At 38.0% G+C, this 25,003-nt stretch overlaps 1 protein-coding gene across 1 annotated transcript in view; it reads right to left on the reverse strand.

The window, feature by feature from the left end:
- PLA2G15 (phospholipase A2 group XV) overlaps nt 1-25,003 on the reverse strand; it is a gene marked incomplete at its 5' end in the record, with an annotated part of 2,054,678 nt that overhangs the window by 225,772 nt on the left and 1,803,903 nt on the right. The gene's annotated exons all lie outside the window — the stretch shown is intronic.

Here is a 25,003-nt window from a genome sequence, read left to right on the forward strand (position 1 = left end):
TTAGTACAATCCAGGGGCTGTTAAGTGACACAAATTAATTCTGCTATTCACCAGTGTCTGCATAGAAGATGATTTTGTAATCCTGAATGTTTGGAGAAATATGTTTGCTGTTTTTTGCTCAAAAGTATTTTACATGCAAGGTAGCAAAAAGGTACAAATATCTGTTCCTGAATTTGCGCATTTATGAGATTTGTTTTTAATTTGAGGCACAAATGCCTTCTTATATCACATTTTCTGTTTTCTTTTGCATCTCTGCCCTTTGTTTTGTTACATTTTGGCATACTAGCACATCATCAAAATAATAATGCTTGAGCATGACAAATATTGTAGTTCTCTATGTGCTGTTTGCAAGACTAAAATACTACCTTCTATAAAAATTTTGCAGTCACAGAAAATAAAACCTCTTAAAAAAGGAGGAGTATAAAATGTGATCAGCTACTAGAGTTGCCACCTTTTTTGGATGTCCAGAGTGAGATACTCTTCCTGAAACCTGAGATTTTGCAGGACAAACCATGTCATTAATCAATGGAAAAAGTATTTTTTTTCTTATTACAAAAATAAAGTGATACTGCGGTGGTGGTGCTGCGGTAGCGTTGTCGCTTCATAGCAAGACGTTGTCCCGTTCGATTCTCAGCTAGAGCGTCTTCTGTGTGGAGGCATACGTGAATCGGGCGTGCCTTCGTTGAAAGTTGTGCGTCAGGGCTGGTAACCCGGTACGTAAAAATTCACTACCAATCATTATCGGACCGGAGTTCTGCTGTGGCGACCCCTAGCCGGGAAAAGCCAAAAGACACAAACAAACAAATTACAAAAAGTGATGTACTATGTTGGTTACTTATACTACTTCTACTTTATTTGATATTAAGATGGTTTAAATTCAGTGCTACAGTTTCTGTAACATTTAGAGAAAAGGCAGAAAATAATTTCTACTATAGCATATCAAGAAGATCCTCCTGCATGACAGAACTGTACAAATCAGGACTACCCTCCAGAAAGGTGGAAAGGTTACATAACCTTATCAACTACATGCACTGATGCTGTTTTGCCTCCTCTATGCAGCAAAGGCAGTGGAAAATATGTTTTATAGGAACTGCTGACATCAGCAAGACTGATTACCTATGCAATATTGTGGGTAGTCCCTGACAGGAAAAACTACATATTTCATAGTGTCAGTGTTATAGTAGTTACATGCAGTAAAATAGTGGATGGTATTTCCCTTCAATTCCAAGGCAAGGGAATGAAAGTTTTATAAAGTACAGGGAGATTTTAAAGCATACTGGAGGGAGAAAGGTGGAGTTTTCCTTTAACTGTGTTCTGCAGATTTCTTCTGCAGTGTGCTTATGGATTCTTCAGGGCTCTATTTTCTAAAGATATTCATAAATCTGCACTTTATTATTCAAATTTTACTACAACCATTCACAAAAAGTTATTTCCCTGTATCAGTACCTTGTGTAGTGTTTAGATGATCTTGCATTTACAATGTACACTCCCATTTTTGGTGAAGTTCTGTTGTATAGGATTGTTTTTTGAGGCCTAAATGATTTGATTATTTTACTTAAAGTGCTTATCAGACTACACTACTGCATTGCAACAGCTTCTCGCTTAAGTGTTCTGATGCATTTTGCAGTAGTCTAACCATATTAGACATTTTTTTAAATAAAATGCTTTATAAACATTATTATTATTAAAACCATGGCACAGATAAATTTATCATTTCCCTGGGTGACATCATGTTAGGAGGATGTCCGTAGACTTTATTGGACATGCTTCTGTACATGTACAGTATGCATCCTGCAAAGATTATGGATACCTCTCATGTTTTCCCCATGTTGATGTCACTGAGGTTAAAAATCACCATTATTTCCCAGTGGCATCAGTGCAGCGCACACAGATTTTACAGAGGATTTTTTATGATTAAAGAAGCCTGAAAACATTTTTTCAGCACTCTATGTACCTCACATAGTGATGCAAAAGGTAAATTGTGGAATTGTGACAAAACACTTTAAGTAAATGTTTTATCTGCATAATTAAAATGTTTGACTATGGGTATAAACTCTGTAATGAGCTTGTTGTTTGTTAAAACAAAAAGAGAGAGAAAGAAAGCTATTTATGGTCTGCAGAAATGAAACCACAGTGACAGTCATTGAAAGAATAGCTAGCACCCCCATTAGCACAGAGGGTAAAACCCTAATTACAGTCCAGGGGATTAAGGTTTTAATAGTGATTTGGGCACCTGCTGGATCAGGGGTGGGGGAAGAAGAAAAATAACCAGGCATATCTGGATTTACTTTTCTTGGGGGAATGGGTGTGGACTATGTGTCTGCGCATGTACTCTGTGACTGAAGTCCCAATGATACCAGTGCTTATAGGTTCATTGGAGGTTACTAGGCTAGTGGCCCTAAAGTCCTTACAAGCCTAACCATGTAAATCCCGAGTTGCCTCAATTGTCCTTGGTTAGATGGATGTAATTTTCAGAGTGAACCTATGATAAACACAGAATAACCCTATCCATGAGGGACATGGGTGCCACCCCTGGGGTGAATTTGTGGTCTCCCATCCATTTGTCCAGGTTGCACTTGAATAGGGTCAGTGAGGAGCTCTGATTCAAATGTATTAGAAGTTATTCCAGAGTAGTGGCAATTTTTGGGTGATATATCTGTCTCTTCAGCATGGTCTGTTAATGTCACAGGCTAGGTTAAGATCTCTAGAGTGAGTGACTCTTGTGCCATTTGACTTCTGGATGTGCAGCATATCCATCAGGGCAGGGTCAGAGACTATCCTGTATGCCAGGCACAAGTCACCTGCCAGCAGCCAATAAGATATAGAGTACAGTGACAGGGCTTTTAGTCTATCCACTTAAGTCATGGTTTGGAAGCCCTGTATGTTCTTGTTGAGAAAACTCTGTGGTGTCTCCAGCTGCTGCAGTTGTCTGGTGAGGGACATGCAGAAGGGAGCATTGTACTCTATTAATGGTCTGATGAGGGTCAAGTACAGTGGAGTTATAACATCCTTAGACCTGGATGCGATGCCCTTACTTATGAGATGAACAACATAGAAGGCTTACACTGTGGAAACTTGGTGGTTGAAGTTCAGATTGCTATCTACCTGTGTTCCCAGATCTCGTACCGCTGGGCTTGAACTTAAGGGTCTGCTGTCAATATTGTAATTAGGAGGGAATTCTTCTTTACCAAAGGGGATAATAATGCACTTTTTTGCATTTATTTTTAGACCATGGCTTTGGTACTAGTCATTTGATTGTGTTAGCCCCTCCTGTAATATAACCTCATTGGGGGAATCAATTATTGCACTCAATTTGCAATCATCAATGAACTTGGTAAGCTGAAGGTCATGTACTTTAGCCTGGATGTCCAAGAAATTGATTCCAAAAGGTAAGTAATGGCCCAGCACAGATCCTTGTAGTATGCCACTGTTGACGGGTGTAATGGTGGACGTGGAGTCACCAACTTTGACAGTATTTGCTCTGTCGGTAAGCCAATTGGCTACCCATCTAGTGATGTAAGGGTTAATCCCCAGCTGGGAGATTTTCTCAATGATACCTGAGTGGGGGATTGTATCAAATGCCTTGGCTAGGTCAAAATAGGCAGTATGTATTGTCTAACCTTCATCCAGTGCTTTGGTGACTTTCTCAAATTAGTCTACTAGTTTTAATAAGCATGATCTACACTTAGTGAAGCCAAACTGGGTTGGGTCTAGAGTCTGAAGGTAGCCTATGTCCTTGTTGATATGGTCCATGATGATTCTTATCATGGCCTTGCAGATGAGGCTGGTTAGACTTATGGGTCTATAGTTTCCAAGGTCACTTGATGCCCCCCTCCTTGTACAAGGGGATTACTGTTGCTGTTCTCCACTCAGTTGGAACAAAGCCATTTCTCAGGCTATGATTAAAGAGAATGCCAAGTGGGTTCACTAGGTCCTGTTTTAGATTGCTTAATAAACAACCTGGGATGTTATCTGGTCCCATTGAGGCTATGTTTCTGGCCTTGGAGAGTGCAGATATGACCTGATCTCTAGAGATACAAGGTAAAGGACTGGTGTCAGGTATGCTTTGGGGTATGGCTGGTGGGGACAGGGGGGGAGTGAAGTTTGCACCAAATGTATCAGCTAGCCGGTTGGCAATTTCCTCTGGTACAAGTATGAGCGATACCATCCACTACCATTTCAGCACATAGCTGGGCATTAATTAACTTTAGAGGACTTTACAAGATTTCCAATTTGCTTGTTCAAACTGTGGAGGAAAGTCTTCCTCTGCTGAGTCATTTCCCTCTTGTTCTTAGACATTGGTTTCTTCTTTTTATTATATAACCTGTTTATACTTGAGGTCCACGATGGTGGCTTTCTTTTTTCAGTAGGACCTGGTTTTAATCCAGTCAGCTACAGCCAAGTCTATACATTTGCTTAAGTGTTTATACAGGGCATTTGTATACACCTCAGTCATTGCTGTTTGTGATGGCAGGGGTATAAAATATTTTATACTATCACTTAGTAGGCTATAGTTTGCCTTGGAAAGGTTTTTTTAGTTTTTTGCTCCTGTGGTGGTGACATGTTCAATAGTTACTTCGAACAAGACTGATTTATGGTCCAACCTTACCAAAAAGGTATCACAAAGGGGGGGGGGGGGGTGCAGTGACCCCATATATTGTTGAGTACTTTGTCTAAAACATTTGAGCCACTTGTGTGGGTGCACACTATCTGTTCCACAGCATTTGTATTAACAAAGTCCTGGAACCTCTGGGTGAGCATGTTAATGCTCATGTATGTCACCCAGTTGATAAAAGGTTAGCTGAAATCTCCCATGACTAAGGTGTTGGGCTGTATACGAAGTGGCTCCAGTAAATCCAGGTAGGTGGTGTGCTTTTCTAGGGTTCATGGTGGGGGACCTATAGCTAGCAAGGATGTGGTAGGTTATTAATTGAACTTGGAGTAGTTTGAGAGAGTCATACTGTTTGACCAGTCTCGGGTGTACTTGGTTTAAGGAAGATGTATACACTTTTACCTTTGGTTCTTTCATGCTCATTTTGAGATCTGCACTTGTATAAGGCATTGTAGCCTTGCATACCTGGAGTGCGGTTTGTGGCCTTGAACCATGTCTCAGTGAATGCACAGACATCAGCATCTTCCAAGGTGATGGGTGCTTCCAAGGAGTACAGTTTCATGTTTAGACTCCTAGCATTAAGCAACAGAACCTTGAGTTTGTCTTGAGTGGATTTTGTTACATCAGAAACTTTGTTGTTTTGTCATGTTGGGTTTGGATCCAATCCTCGGATCCAACTCAGCCAATTCTTTCAGCCAGTGTAACACTGAAACTCTCGGGTCTATATCATATATTTGAAATTCCAAAATATCGAACACCATAAGTTCGAACTTGGAATTTTGAAATATGATAACATCGAACACTCAGAAGAGCAAATTTTTTCCCAGGGAAAACATTCGCTATTCAGAGAAACATACACACAACACAAGCACACCAAAATAAATAAACCACATGCATACAGTTAACAAAACCCAACCCTACACTAAACCATACATACATTCCTAACTATCCACTTACCTTAACCCGCACCCTAACCCTAAGGTCCGTAACTGTCACACACATACCCTATGGAACTATACACAAACAAACCAATTAATACACACACATAGAGTTAACAAAACCCAACCCTACATTACACCATACATACATTCCTAACTATCCACTTACCTTAACCTGCACCATAACTCTAAGGTCTGTAACTATCACACCACAGTGGAGGAAATAGTGAAGCCACAGAACATCCCACCGAAATCTTACCCTAGGTAAGATTTCGATGTTCCAGGGCTTCGCTATTTTCATCCTTATATGTAGTGGCTTCGATATTATAACAGAAGTTTTACAATTTCAAAGTTATAATATATACCCGAAACTCTCAAGCTCACCCCTTTGCCCATAATGCCCTAGTCACCTAACATACCTCAGATCTTGTTTGCTACCCCTTATACCTGCAAATCAGTAGGAAATAATACAATAACAGAATTTGGAACACAGACAAAGGAACAGTAGTCCCTCCAACATCTTTTGATCTTTCCAAGAGTTAAACAAGGAAGGGGGTTGTGAGTGAGAAATCAAAGAAGAATGAAAAAGGACAACACAGGTGGAATGTTATGGTGAGTACATAACTTTTTTTATTTGATGTTGTCATTATCATTCATTCCTCAGCTGTTGGGACAGAGTTTTCAGCTACCTAAATCCTGGTAGGACTCTAAAGAAGGATATTCCTGAGCAGCTGTGAGCCAAAGGCTGGTCTTCCCCTAGACACCAGATCCAACCTGTAATGAGTAATAAATGTATGAAGATTATCCCAAGTAGCAGCTGCACAAATATCATCCAAGGAAGTTCTAGACAAAAAGGCTGAAGAATTTGCCATTGATAAGTGGAATGGGCTTTTGGTAGTTTTGGTAAAAGCAAACCCAATTTTTGGTATATATAAGTAATACACTCAGTCAACCATTTGGCTAAAGTTACTTTAGAAGTTGGTGTACCTAATTTTGATTCCACAAAAGAAACAAATAATTGCTCTGGCTTCCTCAGATTTTTGGTTCTGAGAAGATAAAAATGTAATTGTCTGTGAACATCTAATAGGTGTAACACATATTCTTCTTTATTTGAGAAATTTGGAAATAAGACAGGAAGATTGATAACCTGATTAATATTGGATTCTAGCACCACGTTAGGAAGAAAGGAAGGATTGGTATGTAAAGATATTCTATCATTATGAAAAATAGAATAAAGAGGTTTAGATGACAGGGCCTGTAATTCTGATACTCTTCTGGCAGAAGTAATAGCAACCAAAAATATAGTTTTCCCGGTCAAAAATTTTAGTTCACACTTAGTTGATGGTTCAGAAGGGCTTGGTTTAAAGATTGCAAAACAATGTTTAAATCCCAAGGAGGAGTATGATCTTTTAACAGTGGTCTAAGTAGGAAAGTTCCTCTGGGAAAAGCTTTGTAAAGTTTGGAGGTAATTTAAAACTTGGATGTGGGAATTAGGAAGGATCTACTCTTTCCTTGCCACTTGAATGATTTTCATCAGGTTTTTCAAAGAACTGATAAATATGAGGCTGATATAATTAAGCAGAAGCAGAAAAATATTATTAGGGATGAAAATTATTATAGAAAGAAGACAGTATATCCAAACCCTTGGGAAAAGAATGGATCTACAAAGCAATCATTTAGTCATGGCTCTAACAAAACAGTCAATGATGGAAGGTAAGAACAGCCAGAACATTTTTTGGTGGAAGGCTTTCCATGCAGATCCAAGAGACTGGAGGAGAAATGTACAAAACAGGGGGGGGGTATTCTCAACCCCCAGCCAACATACATCAGACAGGACTCTCAAAGGGTGAACTACTGAAACACGCAATTTCAAAAGTAGTGCCACTGTCTACCGAATCCTTGGATGTAAGAAGTACTGTCTTTGAATTTGGGGTTATAAAATCTATAATTTTTCTTTGCAGAAATTACTCCAGTTTTTGGCTTACTTTTTCTAAAGGGTTTTAAATATGTACCTTCGAGACAGCCTAATGTTGTTGAGATTTTAACCAAATTGAAAATCGTTATGAGAAAGCTAAACTTGAAATGTATTTTAACATCTAAAAATTAAAATGCTTTTGGTTGAGTAGAAGTAGTACTTTTAACTCACCCCTTGTACCACCTATTGTTTTATTTGAAAATCTGTGTGGAAAATAGTATGAGGGAATGGGGCTTTCTAGATTTTTTTTTAAACTTACATATGATGAGACATCTTTTGCAAGTTTTGTCTAATGATAACAATTTGTGAATTATGAAGCCTGATAAGGGAGAGGGAGTTGTTATTATGGATTGTCATCTGTATTCCTCTAAGATGCTTGAGTACTTGAATAATGGTGAATTTTTTACTGAAGTTTCTCGCAATGAGATTAATATTGCCTATCATGGCATAGATTTAGCCTTAGAAGACATTTTACCACTTATGATTTACCAGGTAAAAATAGGGAATTTGTTTGTGGTTAAAAATCCTAATATCCAGGCAATTGTTGGAATTCCAAAAATTCATAAATCAGTTACAGATCTCCTTTTAAGAGCAACAGTAGCACCTGCAGGCTGCAAGACAGAAACATTGGCAAAATACATTGTTTTCAAACTTAAGTCTTTTTTGATGGTAAAAAGCACCTTTTAAAGGATTCCTGGCATTTTCCTGAAACATTAGCCAATACTATTTTCTTACCAGTGGGTTTGTTTGTTGCTATTGACATTGAAGACTTATTTTCAGTGAATCTGCATGGGCAAGGGTTACAAGGGTTTCTAGAAGTGATGGTCACAGGTACTGATTTTAACAATTCTGAGATTAACATTATATTTTAATGCATGGAAATGGATCTTACTAATAATTTTGTGTATTATGAAGGTGTATATTTTAAGCAACTTAGAGGTGTAGGTGTAACAATGGTAGCAGCTTCAGCCCCTATTTTTGATAACGTGGTTTTGTGTTATTGGGAGACCACTGCCATTTTGAATTCAGCTTTCTCTACTATGACTGAAACTTATTTGACGTACCTGGCAGATATTTTTATTTTGTGGAAAGGTAGTGCTAATGACGTATAACTGTTTTTTGATTTTCTTAACTATGCTACTAATTTTTTTGAATTTTACATACCAATGGAACCATTATTCAATTAACTCCTTAGATATTGCAGTGTACAAGAATTTTGCAGCTGGCAGATATGAGTCAAATATTACAGGATGGATACCTTTTCTAATGCCTACTTACATTTCAATAGTCAACTACAGTCAAATGGCAATGGCAATTGAGTAGGTTAAGTACGCTACTATCCGATGACTGGTTCAAGGATGAAGTTACATATTATGTAATCTGTTTTAAGATCGGGGATACCAGAAGGATATGTTGGATGATCCTAACAAATGGGTGGTAGAGCACAGGAATATTAGATATGATCCCCTTTTACTCCAGGCTAATATGTTGGTAGGCTAAATGAAACATATCAACAGAGAAAATTTATCACAGGGATTTGTGATGGTATTCAGTAATGAAATTTATTCCCTGAAGAGTGTGATTAGTACAAGTCTATATTAGATCACCGAACGTTTAAAAAAGTGAACGGTGATTAATCGACCCTATGTAAGCGAAAGCTTACAATCTCGAACTGTCAGAACAGTGATTTTTTTCCTAGGGAAAAAAAAATCACTGTTCCAAAACACATACACACAACACAAGCACACCAAACAAACAGCAATCCACACACATACACCTAAAATCTGACACCTAACCCTACACTAAACTATACACACACCACTAACTATCCACTTACTTTAACCCAAACCCTAACCCTAAGGTCCGTCACTATCGCACACTCACCTCACCTGCTCCCTAACCCTAACTCACCTAACCCACCCTAACCCTCACATCCACACAATCGCACACATACCTAACCCGCGCCCTAACCCTAACGCACCTAAACCGCCCTAACACTCACATCCACACAATCGCACACTTACCTGAACCCAACCCGGAACTTTCCACCACAGCACTGAAAATACCGAAGCAACAGAAACGGACAACCAAATTCTTTCCCTAGGAAAAAATTTGGGTTTCTGTTGCTTCGATATTTTAAGCTTTCACTGACATAGGGTCAATTAATCACCGTTTGCTTTTTTAAGTGTTCAGTGATCTAATATAGACCCGATTAGTACCTATTGAAACATTGTTTTTGGCACTTTTGGTTTATTAAACCAGTTAGGGCAACAACCCATGTTCATTTACAAGAATGGTTCTCAACTGTTGTTGAATGCCAGTGCTTCACCAGGAATTAATGATTTAATTTCTATTAAACCTATTTTAAAATCCAAAGCTGAATGTTTATGATTTTTGATAAATTTAACAGTATTAATTTATTAAACTTATTATTGTTTTTATAAAGATTTTTAAATACTGGCATTTGCTATTTTCTGTTCACTGAGTTTTATATTTTACTGATTTGTTGGTGTTTTTTTCATAGAATGTTTTAAAGTATTTACAGTGCATATGTGGGTGTATCTCTTTAAATATTTCAGAATGTTTGGTGCCTTTACGGGTGTTTAAAAAGCAGGACATGAATGTATACTTTGTTTTTTCATGAAGTTCTGTGTAATTGGAATGAAAGCTCTTACATCTAATAAAATATATTTTTGTGGCATTTGGTGTGGAGCTTGTTTCAGTAGTTTAATGTAGTTATAGTATGCCGACTCATAGGTTTTGGTTAAAAAGTTTGGAGGATGCCAAAATTGAATTATTTACTCCTATAGGAAAATTAGAAATGGCAACTAATTGTGCTCTTACAGTAGAGGAGCTAGCACCTTCATTGAAAATTGTGGCTAGAAAGTCAAGAAACTTAGGAATTAGTGCTGAAAAGGGGTCTAAATTCTTTTTATGTGCGCAATCAGCAAATCTTGTCCATTTACTTTTGTAAAGTTTCCTGGTGGAAGCTTTGTGGAATGATAAAAGAATGTGACAGACAGGGGAGGAGAGCCTAGGCTGCCTTGCAATCAATGGAACTGGAGAAACCATGCAGTCAACTTGAGGCCTGAAAGGTCCAGATGAGTCAAATCTGTTGGAGTTGGATCCAGGATCCAGGGTGGACAAAGAAGATGAGGCCCAAGGAAGGGAAACTAGATCTGATGAGTCCAGTAAGAGGCAATGAGGATAACTGTGCTTTTCAATTGAGATACTTTCTGAAGGAATTTGGGAATGAGGGGTAATGGGGGATAGGCATAAAAGAGACTGGAGGCCATTCACGCAGTAGAACATTCCTCAGTGACTCCCCTGGAGGGGAGGTCAGGGTAAGGAACCTGCTGCACTTGTTGTTGAGGGGAGATGCAAAGGGATTGTAGCATGGTTTGCCCCATTCATGGAAAATCCTCTCTGCCACTTTCATGTTGAGAAACCACTCATGAAGAATTAGAAAACACCTGCTTAATTTGCCTACAATGAAACTGGACTTCCCTAGAATGTGCATTGCTATCAGAAAATGATTGCATATGATTGTCCACTGCCATACTCTCATAGCTTTTTGACAAAGAGAGTGACATTTGGTTCTCCCTTGTTTGTTGATGTGCCAGACAAAAAACATATTGTCTGTCTGGATCGCAATAGTGCTGGTGGGGAGAGTGTCTTGAAAGGCTTGCAACACTAGGAGGACAGCTCTCATTTACAGAACATTGATATGCATGGATGGTGCAGTGGTGCAGCAGTTAATGTTGTCGCCTCACAGCAAGAGGTTCTTTGGTTCAATTCTTGGCTGGGGTGCCTTCTGTGTGGAGTTTGCATGTTCTCCCTGCATTCGCGTAAGTTTCCTCTGGGTACTCCGGTTTCCTCCCACATTCTAAAGGCATGCGTCTGGAGCATCTCCCCTGGGCCTCAACTGAAAACAGGCTCTGTGGAACCTAGTTGGACTTTCCCGGTCAACAAATATTAAATAAAAAAAAATGTTGGCCTCTTCAGGAGACCATTACCTTTGACCATCTCTCCTAAGAAGTGCCCCCCCAGTCTGGGAGGCATCTGTGGTCACTATGGCCTTGGATTGGGAGAGAACAAAGGGACAAACTTCTTTTTTTTTTTCAAATATATTTTTATTGAATTTTTCAAACTTTTCAAACATACAAAGGAAAAACTGTAAGTCATTACAGGAAGCAGTAAAGTATAGGTATATATGTAACAGTTAGTACAAAAACTATGCATTTATAAAACAGCAGTTATCTTACAGGGAAACTTACATCTTAGAGACCAATATAAGCAGTAAAGACCCCCAATAACCTATTACAGTCAAAGTCTAGAGATACAAATGGAAAGTGGCTTGGAAGGAAGAATATATGACTGTCTTAAGAAGAAAGAAAAGTGGTAAGGAGGGTATAACCATAAAAAACAACTATTTACATCATGTACTTCTATTTATACCATATTTACAACATATTTACACCATGGATGCCAGAGGATAACAAAATAATATAACGAAATATTTTGTAAAATAAAAAGTTACCGTGTGTTGGTAACAATGTCTAATGGTTATAGGGCCAGATATGATACTGATGGAGGATTTCCTGGAATGTAGTGTTAATGACCCATAGTTTGGATTAGGTCAAAAAGTCTACACCAGTAATTCTGAAAATATTATTTTTTCTTTTTGTTATTATTGCATAACTTATGTGCAGATATATATTTGATTGCCATTAATGTAAAGTTTTCCCAAGTTATTGTTGAGGGATTGACCCAATTCTTGGCTATAAAATATTTGAGAAGGGCACAGGCTGTAACACAGATGTGGCGATAGATACCCTTAAGAGATTTAGGAATTATATTTAAAATCATGGTTTGCCAAGAGAATGTGGTTTTTTCATATCCCATTTTTTCCAGCTGAGTTCTGAGAGAACACCAACGTTTGTAAATATTCTTACAGCTCCAAAAGATGTGAAGTATATCTACATGTGGGAGGGAACAGAACAGACAGGTTAGGTTTTTATTGTATCCGAATTTCAGTAAGACTGCTGGGGTATAGTAGGAAATGTTGTTTATCATAAGCTGGGTGTAAATTAGGTTTTTGAAGGGGGTTCGATTCAGGGTATTATTGATTGCTTCACACTTAGACTCCGTAGAAATTTCTCCTTGTATACCATCTCAATATTTGGAAAATAGTAGTGAATGATCATACGTAATGCTTGACACAAGTTTATAGGTATTCAAAATCATTTTGTTCAGTAGGGAAAGTGATTTAATGATAGATTGTGATACTGTAATGTCTTGCTCCTTCACTCTATAGTTAGAGAATTTTTGTTTTATAAGTGAGCTAATTTGTCTTAAGATAGGATCATATTTGTTAGGAGCATCAAATAAAGTTTTGACCTCGGCAACATTTTTTAGAGTTATAAAAGTGCCAAACTATGGCTTTCTTAACAATAGGGAAGTTTGTTAGATCGATCATTTTATTATTGATTTTTAAGTTAGGGTTTAGGTGAATAGGTTGGAGAAAGGGAATAATATTGTGCAATTTTAAGGAGGTCATCAGAGTTTGAAAGATGCGAATTATGTTCTTTAGTGTAGGCAAGATCTTGAACTTGTAGTCACCATCAGGTGCTAAAAAAGGGACAGCATATGGATTGAGTTTTAATGAATATATATAGTTACACCAGATTTTGATCCAGGCTGGGTACCAAGATTCAGCAGAGGGATCATAACAGGCTATTTGAATTAGATGGCTAGCATTAATGATGTGGTAATATAAATTAAAGTCTGGGAGACTTAAACCGCCTTTGTTCTTTGGGGTAATTAGATTCCTGTATGATATTCTGGTTGATTTAGGAAACCATAAAAACTCTGAGATTGTGGTTTCGATTTTTCTGAAAAAACTTTTTGGAACATTTAAGAAGATGGAGTTAAGATGAAAAAGGATTCTAGGCAAAATATTCATTTTAATGATAGCAGATTTTGATAGCAAAGAAAGATTGATATTTTTCCATCTAGTTAGATCATTATTTATCTGATCCCAGACTCTATATAGGTTTGCTTTTATTAGTTCTTGGTGAGGGTGTGTGAAATTTATTCCTAGGTATTTAAGTGTATATTTGAGAGGAATGTCAGACAGGGGGAAGTAATATTCTAAGTGGTTTGCAGGGTTTAATGGAAAGATAGATGATTTTGCAGGGTTTAATTTATAATTAGCAGCCTTAGCAAAAAGATTAACAGAATGTAGAGTTTTATGAAGATCGGTGTTGGGAAGCTCAAAATAGATGTTTAGGTCATCTGCAAATGCAGAATAATTTATATCAATGTTGAAGACTTTTGGGATATGGTGATAAGTCTTTTGTTTAACCCAGAGAAGGAAAGGTTCCAGATATAAATTGAAAAGATAAGGTGAGAGTGGGCAGCCCTGCCTAGTGCCATTGGTAATTTTAATAGGGCGTGATAAAGTTTTATTTATATACAGGGAAGTAGAGGCATTGTTATAAAGCATCTTAATATTGTTGATAATAAGATCAGGAAAGTTAAAGAATTTCATGGCTAGGTAAAGGAAGTTTAGATCAATGTTATCAAAGGCTTTGGTAGCATCTAGGGTGAGTCCATAACGTGGGTGGTTATCACTTTTTAGAAACAACATTAATGTGTTTAAGGTAAGAGTATTGTCACACAGCTGCCTCTGTTTCATAAATCCCAACTGTTCAGAAGAAACAACTGTAGCTATAACTTTCTGAATTCTATTAGCAAAAATGGTAGATAAGATTTTGATGTCAACGTTAATAAGGGCGATGGGCCTATAGCAGAGAGGGTTGGACTTGTCAGAGTTTGGTTTTGGGATGAATATTGTTTTCGAATTGTTCATGTACTTATCAGTAATCCCTTTCGAGATGATATAATTATACATGGCAAGGAGAGTTTTAGAAAGGTGATGACTAAAAGTTTTATAAAATTCTCCTGTAAAACCATCAGGACCTGGCGCCTTATTTGGTTTAAGTTTTTTAATAGCTAGCATTATTTCATTCAGTGTTATGGGGCTGTTTAGAAGGGTGTTTTGCGCGAAGGATAATTTTGGAACAGATAGTTCATTTAGGAATTTTTTGTGCATTTCATTTGGGGTCTGGTTTTGGGGATTTATATATTTCATTGAAGATATTTACAAAAGAGTTAACAACATCTTCATTACTGTATAAGTTTTTACCGTTGTATTTTATTTCATTAATATAGTTTGGTCCAGCTAGTGTTCTGGAGAGGGTTTGGGCACATTCTGAATATCTGTGAAGGAGTTTGAGTTCTACCAAGGATTGATTTTGTAAGTGAAATGAGTAAATTTTTTTTTGTATCTCATGTAATTTATTTTCCAGTTCAGGAGAAAAATCCTTTTGTAGTTGTGCATCAGTCATCTTTTGCTCATTGTTGAGGTTATTGATGTACAATTTCTCTTTTTTTTATAATAAGATGATTTTTGTATGAGTATTCCTCTGATGATCGCTTTGGCCATATCCCATTGGATATCTAAGGGGATGGTGGATAAACAGGATTCTGCATTAAATTGTTTCAGATAATCATTAATTTCCTGCAGAACATCTTCTTTTTTAAGAATGTTACTGTTTAGTGACCAAGTGGGACTACTGCCATTGCGATTCAGGTGGTGAATGGGATTAATACAAAGAGAGACATTCGAGTGGTCGGATATACATCTAGCCTCAAGGGCAAAGTTTGTAATTTTGTTTGAAAAGATATCAGAGACCAAAAAATAATCAATTCTGGACCAAACTTTGTGCGAAGCCGAATAAAACGTGAACTTATTTAGCTCTCTGTCATGGTCAAATATTAAAAAAGGGTCAACTAAGTTGAAGCTATTTATCAAATCCTGAATAGATGCAGTTACTTGCGAGGGCTGTTTCCTGTTTTTATTTGAACTATCATTCAAGGGGTCCATGAGTGCATGCCAGTCACCACCAATAATGAAAATATGATTAGGAAATTGAAGTAGTAGATTATGTATTTCATAGAAGAATAAGTACTGGTCTGTACAAGGGCTATATAGGTTTAAGAAAAATAAAGGGGATTTTACCTGAGGGTATGAGCAGGAGAATAAACACCATCTACCATTCGGGTCAAATTTAGTATTTAGCACTCCGCCAGGAAAGGATTTTTTAATTATTATTACAGTGCCTTTTGATGCAAGACTATTCCCTGCTGATATCACAAGTTTAATCCAATTTCTTTTTCTAATATTATCCCATTGAACATTTGTCATATGGGTCTCCTGTAAAAAGACGATGTTAGATTTATCCTGAAAAATCAGGTGCATAACTAGTTTCTTTTTTTGGTTTCTTGAAGGCCATTTACATTCCAGGAATTCACACTAATCACCATAATTAGATTCAAAATGTATATATATGCTAGGATAAACTAAGAATAAAGCCCTACTAGGGACGGTGCAATTAGTAAACACATTTGTTATATATGACAGAAAGTGTAATGTGGTAATAAATCGTATTCTGGCATCCATGCTCCTTACCATAACCCCCATGCCTAACCACCTGTCTCCCTGAGTCATTTTTGAGAAAGTTCTAGATAGATACAAGTGATCTGTTTTTAAATATTTTCCCTTATGAAGAATAATACAAGAACAGAGCAGGGAGACATATAAACTAACATCAATAGTCCAAGCGCCAACAAACATTGGACAACTACACCACCATGCCACTCCCAAAAAAAGTTAAGGAATATTGAAAAACATATGTACATAGAATGGACAGTTAAAGGCAAAATGACGTTCGAGTCAGGAGTTAAAAGAGATAATAAAACAATACCACCATAAGAACATAATACATACAGCATTTTTTAAAATTATTGACTTTGAAAATTTCCATGTAAATAGGCAAGTGAGGTTGGAGTAATATAGACAATAAAAGTTACTAAGTAATTGAAACCAACACACTTTATAACCAGAGCTATTAATAACCATTACAGCAGATAGTAACACATGTTCTATTTATAAATGGCATAGCAGTAAGTACCATAATATCCTAATAAATACATTTTTTACCTATCTAGATATCTTACTGGGTTTACTACATATGCATTGCACACAGAATTACATAACAATAGGATTAGAGAAGGAAAGACAAAAACAAGAGCATTGATTGACACCTAAGCAGTTAATTGGATTTTCACTAAATGCTGTTCACAATAAACTACATAACTCACATATCATCACTAACCTGCAAAAAACACAGTTTAGCCAGCCTTTTTTGCAAGAAAGCAAGTTTTAGCAAGCCGGCTAATTAAACCAAGCATAAGCATACAGCATATCGAGCTCACTATCTCTGTAGCTCCACCTTCTTTAAGAGAGAGAACAAGACATCCATATCCTGCACTTCCAGTAAAAAATTGGAACATCATGATTCATGAATCATGATTGAATCATGGTGAAAGTAGTCAAAATGCTAATTTGTGTTACCATGCAACAACAGATACTAAACAGGCAATTGTCTTTAGCTGTCTTTAGATAGATAAGCTCTAACTGAGCATACTGCTCTAAAGGGAGGTTAATAAAGGTGGTAATTATAACAGGAAAAAATTACAGGTTAAATATATACGTACCTTTTGACAATTGCATAGGCTTTTTATTTTACTCACAGAGTCTGAGTTTATATCACTCAAACACACACCTAAATACTAAATAGAAAACTAAATGTGAACACATAAAATATTATTTTTGAAAAACTGAAAGGCACAGAAAAGCATGTCTGAAGTATGGCATTGTAATTTTGCAACATGACCAGCAGATGGCAGCTACTATACAGTTTGTTATGAAAGACTTCTGACAAACTGATGTACTTGTATTGCTAGAAAAATCTATATTGTAATATATTCATTACTTAAACAAAATATTAGACTGCTAAATTACCCTGACCAGAGTCCTTTATAGTTACCCCCATCCTGAAGTGTCCAGCTAGTGTTGTTTTAGATCTATTTCTTCTTCCCTAGGCTCTAATTCATGATATTAGCATTCTCAGAAATGCACTGCTTTTTCTTCTTCTTCTTCTGTTGTGACCTTCGACCTAGTGACATAATCGGCCGGTGTTCCTGTTGCATTCTGGGTAATGGATTGTTGAAACGGCCCTGGGAGCTTAGAGAACCCTCGTGGAGCTCTAAGCAAGGCCTCAACCGGCCACAGGAAGCCTTGTGCATTGATACAAATGGGCCAACATATTACTGAAGAGCTAGAAAGGAAAATAAAAAAAAAAAAAAAAAAAACAGGACATCCAGATGATGGTAAAAATAAGCTGGGAAGATGACAGGGTAAGTTAGAATCAGTTAACAGTGTTAGAAAGCCAGCAGAGATAGGTTTTTGTAGGTGTATTCATCTTGGTTATACTATTTGTTAGTCTTAACAGTAATTCATAGCTTTTAAGCATATACTGTATTATCTTGATTATATTATTTTACTAGCTGTAACAGTATAGCTAGTTAAGCCGGTAGTTCCTTGAAAGCTTGCATAAATACTTTTTTTGCTTCATCTGCAGAGTGTATTAGGAACTTCTGATCCCCATAGCTGAAGGAGAGGATGGCTGGGTATTTCATCTGAAAGCATAATTTTTTTTTGATTAACAAAGCACAGAAAGGAGCTAGAGCTTGTCTTTGAGCCTTAATGGGCTGGGGTAAATCCTGTGCTATTGTAATCCTGTGACCTGTCCATGAAATGTTACTTTTCTTTTTTGCAGCCATGAGGAGTGTGGTAACATTTGCAGCATTTAGTAGCTTTGCATAAATCTGCCTAGGGACACCCTCATCTTGTGATCTTCGTAATGCTCTATGAGCTCTTTCAATAATAATTTCTTTAGCTAAGATTTTATTTTCAATAATGTGTTCAGAAATCTCAGTTAGTATGACTGGTAGTTGGACTTGGTCAAACTTTTCAGGAATGCCACGTATTAGAATGTTTCTCCTACTGCGTGCTTCTAAGTCTATTATTTTTTGCTGTAAGTCACTAATAATTTTGTCATTTGTATTTACTTTGGTTTGTAAATCTTGTATTTGCTTTGAATTCTCCTCAGTTTTCTTGTCAATAAGATTAATTCTGGATATAATTTGGTCTAGATTAGAACCAAATTAATTTAATTTGTCTGAGAATAATTTGAAATCTTCATGCAAGGGCTGTAATGCTGTTTTAAGGTCATCTATTGAAAGAACAGTCTCACCTTTAGATTTAGAAGCTCCTTTATTTGAATCCTGTGTTGATTTATTTATTCTCTGCCTCTTAGCTGTTACATCCTTTTCAGGTGATATTAGAGAAGAGAGTTTGGTTTTAGAAGTTATAGCATCCATGGATTCTTGTTGGTTATCCATCACTGGGTGGATTAAAGTGTAGGTTTAGACCACAAGGGAGTGACTTAAAGAATTGTCCTTTAACTTTTCTTGTTTAGAACTCAGAGCTCACTCCTTCAGAAAAAAGGATGCCACCATGCGGCTGCGGCCTTCAGCCAGTCACTAGAGGTAAGCCCTTGCAGAAAAAATTATAAAATTTTAATTTTTAGAGCAAAATGTTGCTATAGGTCTTTTCCATGAAGTGTAGTTTAGAAGAAGTACTCCTTTCCTGTTCAATTCGGTGCCAGATGCAGGTTTTTTTTTTGAGCGGATAGATTTGGTTGATACAGGAGCAACAGAAAGTGTGTGTTCAGTGCTCGGTGGCCATCTTGAACTGAGGGACGACCTTCTTTCACTTGACTGGAGTGCATCCACCATAGAAAGTAATTTTTGCAAGCTTGCATTATTTTGACCTGACTGAATAATGGCTGATGGAGAATGGACCACGGAGTTGCGAGTGTCCACTGAAGAATCCTCATATGGTACCTTGCCAATGGTACCAGAATGATTGCCGTAGATATGGGTCCCAAAGCTTGGAGGATCAGTCAAGCTGAAAGAGAACTTTGAATGACCTTTTTGACCTGGAACGGAATAGTTTGAACTCTGGACAGGGGGCAAGAGAGGCTGTTTGAATGACAGTATAGAGCAAGGCACACATAAATTCCAATATCTGTGTTGGTTCAAGATGAGATTTTTTTTTGTAATTGACAGAAATCCCCAGATGAGAACATAACTGGAGTACGTAGTCTTGAGCTTGACTCAGATGATGCCTCTTCAGAGTGGTTATCAGCCTTTTGTCCAAATATGGAAACAACCAGAATCCCTGCAGTCTCAAGTGAACTGCTACTACTACCATACACCTGGCAAACACCCTGGGGACTGTGGTGAGAGCAAAGGGCAGAGCTCTGAATTGGTAATGACTTGCTCCCAGCTGGAAGTGTAGATATCTCAAGGATTGTCTATTCATTTTTATGTGATAGTATGCATCCTGAAGATCTGTCGAGTACATCCAGTTATCATTGTGCAGAAAAGGCAAGGTAAACTGAACTGTGACTATCCAGAACTTTGCTACTGAACTGATTGATTTAGATTGCTGAGATCCAAAACTGGTTTCCAGTCCCATGTTTTGTTTGCCACTATAAAGAATCTTGAATAAGTTCTGGACTTTTTCTAGTCTGGAAGGGATCTCTTGGATGACTCATTTTTCTAGCAGCTTGTTTATTTCTGTTGCTGCTGTCCCCTCTGACTGGGTGGGACATTGAGTATTTTGTTTACTACTAGTGGGGGTGATTGGGAAAATGGTATTGTATAACCTCTGGATATTATCATCCGCACCCATGAATCTTTGGTAATTTCTAACCAGGCTGGTGCACAGATAACTGCCCCCTGACTGCCTCTAGAGAAAAACAATGGGGTCTCCTTTCAGGAATGATGATAGAATCTGTCAGAGAAGGTATCCCTAGACCCCTGGTTATGTGGACCCCCTCTGCTATGAGGACTGTGTCTTCCATTAGAGCTCCCCCCTCTGCCACTGGAGGAACTGTCTTCACATGGATCTTGGAAGGGACCCTATTTTTTGAACCACATTTTCTGTCTACCTCATCGGTTCCTAGAAAAGGTCCATTGAAGGGTTGAAAAATGTATGCCCACAGCAGACAGAGTTTTTCCTTCTTGCTTACACCTACAGAGTATGTCTTTTACTTTGAGGCCAAATAAGGAACTTCTGTCAAAAGGAGATCTGACAAAAGATGATTTGAAGGGTCTGTAAAGTCACACAAGAGCATTAAGGCATGTCTTCTATAGAAATGCCTGAGCCTGCCACCCTTGATGTGCCTTCAACTGTGTGGGAGATAAGTCTCATGGATGAATTTGAAATAGACTGAAGGGTCGCAAGCTGCTCTTTACTTTGGAAGATATGGCCCCAATGAGGGATTTGCAAGGTTACTTATTCAAATCCCTCTGAAGTCTAATAAAATGTGCCAAGTAGTTCATCGATCTAACAGCAAAAGTCACTGAAGCATAGACACACTTCCCAAATCTGTCCAATGCCTTAGACTTGCTGTTGGGGGTGGGGTGGACAGGGGAACTTTTTTCTGCTAGTTCCTTCTCAGTGGCTGCTACTATGATCATGGCATCAACTGATACTCCCTTTCTTCAATAAGTTCTGTCTTTCACTGGTGCCAGGACCCTATCTGGTCTCTTAGGGATAGATTCAATGGTATCAGGCTCCTTCCACGTCTGTTGAAAGACCAAATCAATGAGCTTATTGGTGGGTGGAGTCACCCAGAAGGTAGACAGGCCAATGCCAAAGGCCTCCGGGAATACCGACTCTTCTTGGGAAGGGTTTTCAGGGGACCAACAACCCCTTTGTTTTGGGACATCTAAGATATCTCCAAATGCGACATCATTGGGTGATGATCTGTGGGACCCTTCCCCTTCATCAAAGTCAGTATCTTCTATGGAATACTCTTGCAGAGAGACTAAGTGCCTTCTTTTACACTTCCTCTTTCTAGGAACTTCTTTTGTGGGATGCTCCAGAGAAGTGGTCTGGAGACTGGTTTGGACTGGCTCCCCCAGTGGCACAGCTGACTGAGGCTCTGGACACAGAGTCAAATGGAGTTGGGTAGTCAGAAACAAAGATGGAAGAAAAGTCTGAACTCTGGAAAAAGTGAAGGCTGTCTCCACTACACTGAATGCAGAATGCCTCGGAGAAAAAGAAACTGATGGATCCGATAACGCATGCTTATGGACCATCAGATCTCTCTGCCTCAAAGAAAAACTATTCGAGGAAGGAGTTGGAGTTGAACTGTCTAGTGCCAAAGCTCTGAGGGGCAGACATGGCTCTGACAACTTTGGATTCTTTATCTACACCCTGGAAACGGTGCAGATCCCACAATTCTGAGAGTCATCCAGCTCCAAAGTGCTCAGCGTCGAACCACTCAGAGCCACCACCAAAGTTAAAGATGCTAGCATCCTCGGATCCAAGGTGGATGACTCTGGGACTTTCAGATCTGATGGCTCTAAAACTAAAGGTCAGATTGGAGAAGGAGCCTATAATGGGAGAATAGTACTGACAAGGGTCTCTGAACCTGATGGGGTTAGAGCTAAAAGAACTCCCATTTGAATCTGTGCCCTGAGGAATTTCCTCATCATCCTGTCCACATTGGCTTCTGTCAGACTCTTGGATGATCAAACAGATGAGGCTGTTGAAAATGGTCTAGAGTGTTGTCTCAGTGAATGTTCCAAAATGGGGGAAGGGAGGTGAGAAGAGACTGGATCCGGTAGCAGTTGAGGTGATCAGATCTAAGGAAATTTCTCCAATCTAGGTCTCAGATTTGAAGTGGTCAGATCCGAAACTTTAGCTATTTTAATGGGAGGTTCAGATACTGGAACTGAAGAGGTAGACAGATCTGGAGATGTTTTTCTTGACTCTTTAGGAAGAGAATCTCCCTTCTTAACTTTTTTGCAGGGTTGAGCCCCAGAGGCTGTCAAAGCATGTTTAGAGGGTAGCAAACCTCTTAAAATTAACTTGTTTTTTCTGTTTTTCTTGGCCAGGAAGTTGAAGGCTTTGCATATGTCACAATCAGAATCAAGGTGAGATGGGCCTAAACAATAGACACACATTCGAATTTGGAATTTTATGGCCACAGACCACACACTTTTTGAAACCAGAAGGTTTCTTGGACATAATTAGTAATCAACAAGGAAAGAAAGGCACTATGTGGACATCATTGGAACAGTAGATAACCCAAAGGGTAATGCAGAGAGCTGAAAGTGTAATCCAGAAACAGAAAAGCTTAAGAAACATTTGAAATCTCTGGTTACAGGAATGTGCTAATAAGTGTTTTTTTTAAATTTAGACTTATTACGAAACTTAAAGGGGGAACCAGAGGAAAGAGTTTTTGAATGGATATCATTTTAAACTATGGGACTTTCACAAACTGGTTTAGAAAGGAAGATCTAAGATTGGTCTCCAGGATGTTGGTTTCTTTGGTACCTGAAACATTCTTGAATGAAAACCTTTCCTTATCAGAGGAAGAGGGACAGCTTCTATCACTCCTCTGGGTCAGCAGATGCTGAATCACAGGTTTGAAAAAGAAGTTTGATATGGGGGATGAAGAAGACTCCACTGGAAAGGAGGGCGTGATTCCCACTGCCATCTGTTCCCCTGATGAATCATTCTCATAACCTATTGGTCTAAGAGTATCTGTTATCAAAGAGAAAAATAGAGGGTTAGATTTTGGAGAATATTTAATGACTTGCCAAGGTGGAGGAAGGGCATTTTGAAGATAGTAATTCAGATTTGTTGGACTGTATTTATTTCTGGGGGGGTCTTTTTTATTTTCTTTTTGAATGTTTGTCAGACATTTGCTGTGTCTGCTTATTCTGCATTTTAAAAAAAGGTGCAGTTCTAAACTTTTAACAAACTTGGAGAAGGAAGGTTGAAAAATCTGAGTGACCCACTGAATCAGTTTTCCTTTATCACACTTTTCCAGGACCTCAGCAGCAGATCTAAAGGAGAATTCAAAATTTCAGCTTTAGCAACCTCAGGGAGAATTTGTGGATGTAATCAAACAAAACTTGTCATAACAGTTCCAATAGCAGTTGCTCTGGAAGAGGTATCAGCTGAATCATAAGCACACTATAGAGCGTGTTTAGTCACCTGAGACCATGGCCAATAACAACATTCATACAGGATTTTTCTGCAGAAGTGGGAAAAGTGGTTAAAATGTTCATCATATTCTCAAATGATGAGGCATAAACTTTAACACATGAGCATGACAATTAACAATTCTAAAAATAAGTGTGGCAGAAGTGTACACTTTTTCGAAATTCATCAAAGGCTTTCCCATCCTTATTAGACTGGTATTAGCATTTATCACGTTTGGTAGCATCAGGAGTTATCAAAGCAGTCATTGCAGGGTAAGATCTGGGATTAGAATTTTGTTTTAAGATTGAGGAACTTTATATAATCTATCTGCTTTCTTAGAGGCAGCAGGCTTACTGTCAAGCAAGTTTCAGGCTCTAATAAAAACATCCCCCAATTCTGGAAAACAGGAGGAACAGAAGTGGGTTCAGCAAATTCCAGTTGCAAACAAGTCATAATATTTTTTTCAAGAGCAGTGGAATATCATTTTGTTCGAAATGAAAGAATGGTTCATTCTAAGCATGGTTTTAAGAAAAAGAAAATTCTTATAAAGGACTGTCTGAATAAGCACTTTCCTCAGAATCACTTGTCTGAGGAGAGAAAACAGAAACGCTGCCCACAAAACACTTTCCTGTTCAGTATACTGAAGATTTTCTGAAAATGAATAATACCTTTATCTCTTACAAGTAATACCAGAATTATAAGGGTGAATAGCATGAATTAAGCCTGGAGCTGAGCTCAATAAATCACTCCTGTCTAAAGTAGTAGAAATAGGGGAAAATACATTTTTAACTTTCTGTTTCTTTTTGACAGGAATTTTCATAGGAGAAGACTGACTCCTTTCAGGCATATCACCCCTTGGGACAGATATCCCTGTCCATTTAGGCAGATAGACATTCCTTCTCCTTCTGCTGGGAATAAGAGTGGTTCTTTTTTACCACCAAAGGCACTCCAACAACTGTAGTGGATATGTTTGTCCCCATACATGTTGGCCAGAGGGATCCAAGCCAAAAGATAAGATGTCTGTGGAACCAGAAATGGCCCATAGCAAAGTCACCCATCTATGTCTGAGGCAAATTTGTAGCCTGCTGAAGGGGCAAAAGCTGTTTGAAGGCTTTCTTCTTTTTGTCTCTGGAAGATGAAAGAACAGAGGACCTGGTAAGCTGTTCCATGATTAAACTGAAAATGAAGCCTGAAGCACAGGTACGACTGACAGCAATAGTCAGTACAACAGATAAGTATTAAAACACTGAAATATACTTTAAACACTTTCTTTACCCCCCCCCAAAAAAAGTAATATAACATGAGTTTTAAGAAGAAACACAAAAAGCTTAATTTTAACAACTTTTTTTCACAAAGTAAAAAATCATACTTCACGCTAAGAAGTGACTGAAAGTCATATGACAGTTCAATGTAACACTTTTTCAATGCTTAAATTA

The sequence above is a fragment of the Protopterus annectens genome, chromosome 8.part0, assembly GCF_019279795.1.
Source record: "Protopterus annectens isolate FY-2018-M chromosome 8.part0, PAN1.0, whole genome shotgun sequence".
Lineage (NCBI taxonomy): Eukaryota > Metazoa > Chordata > Ceratodontiformes > Protopteridae > Protopterus > Protopterus annectens.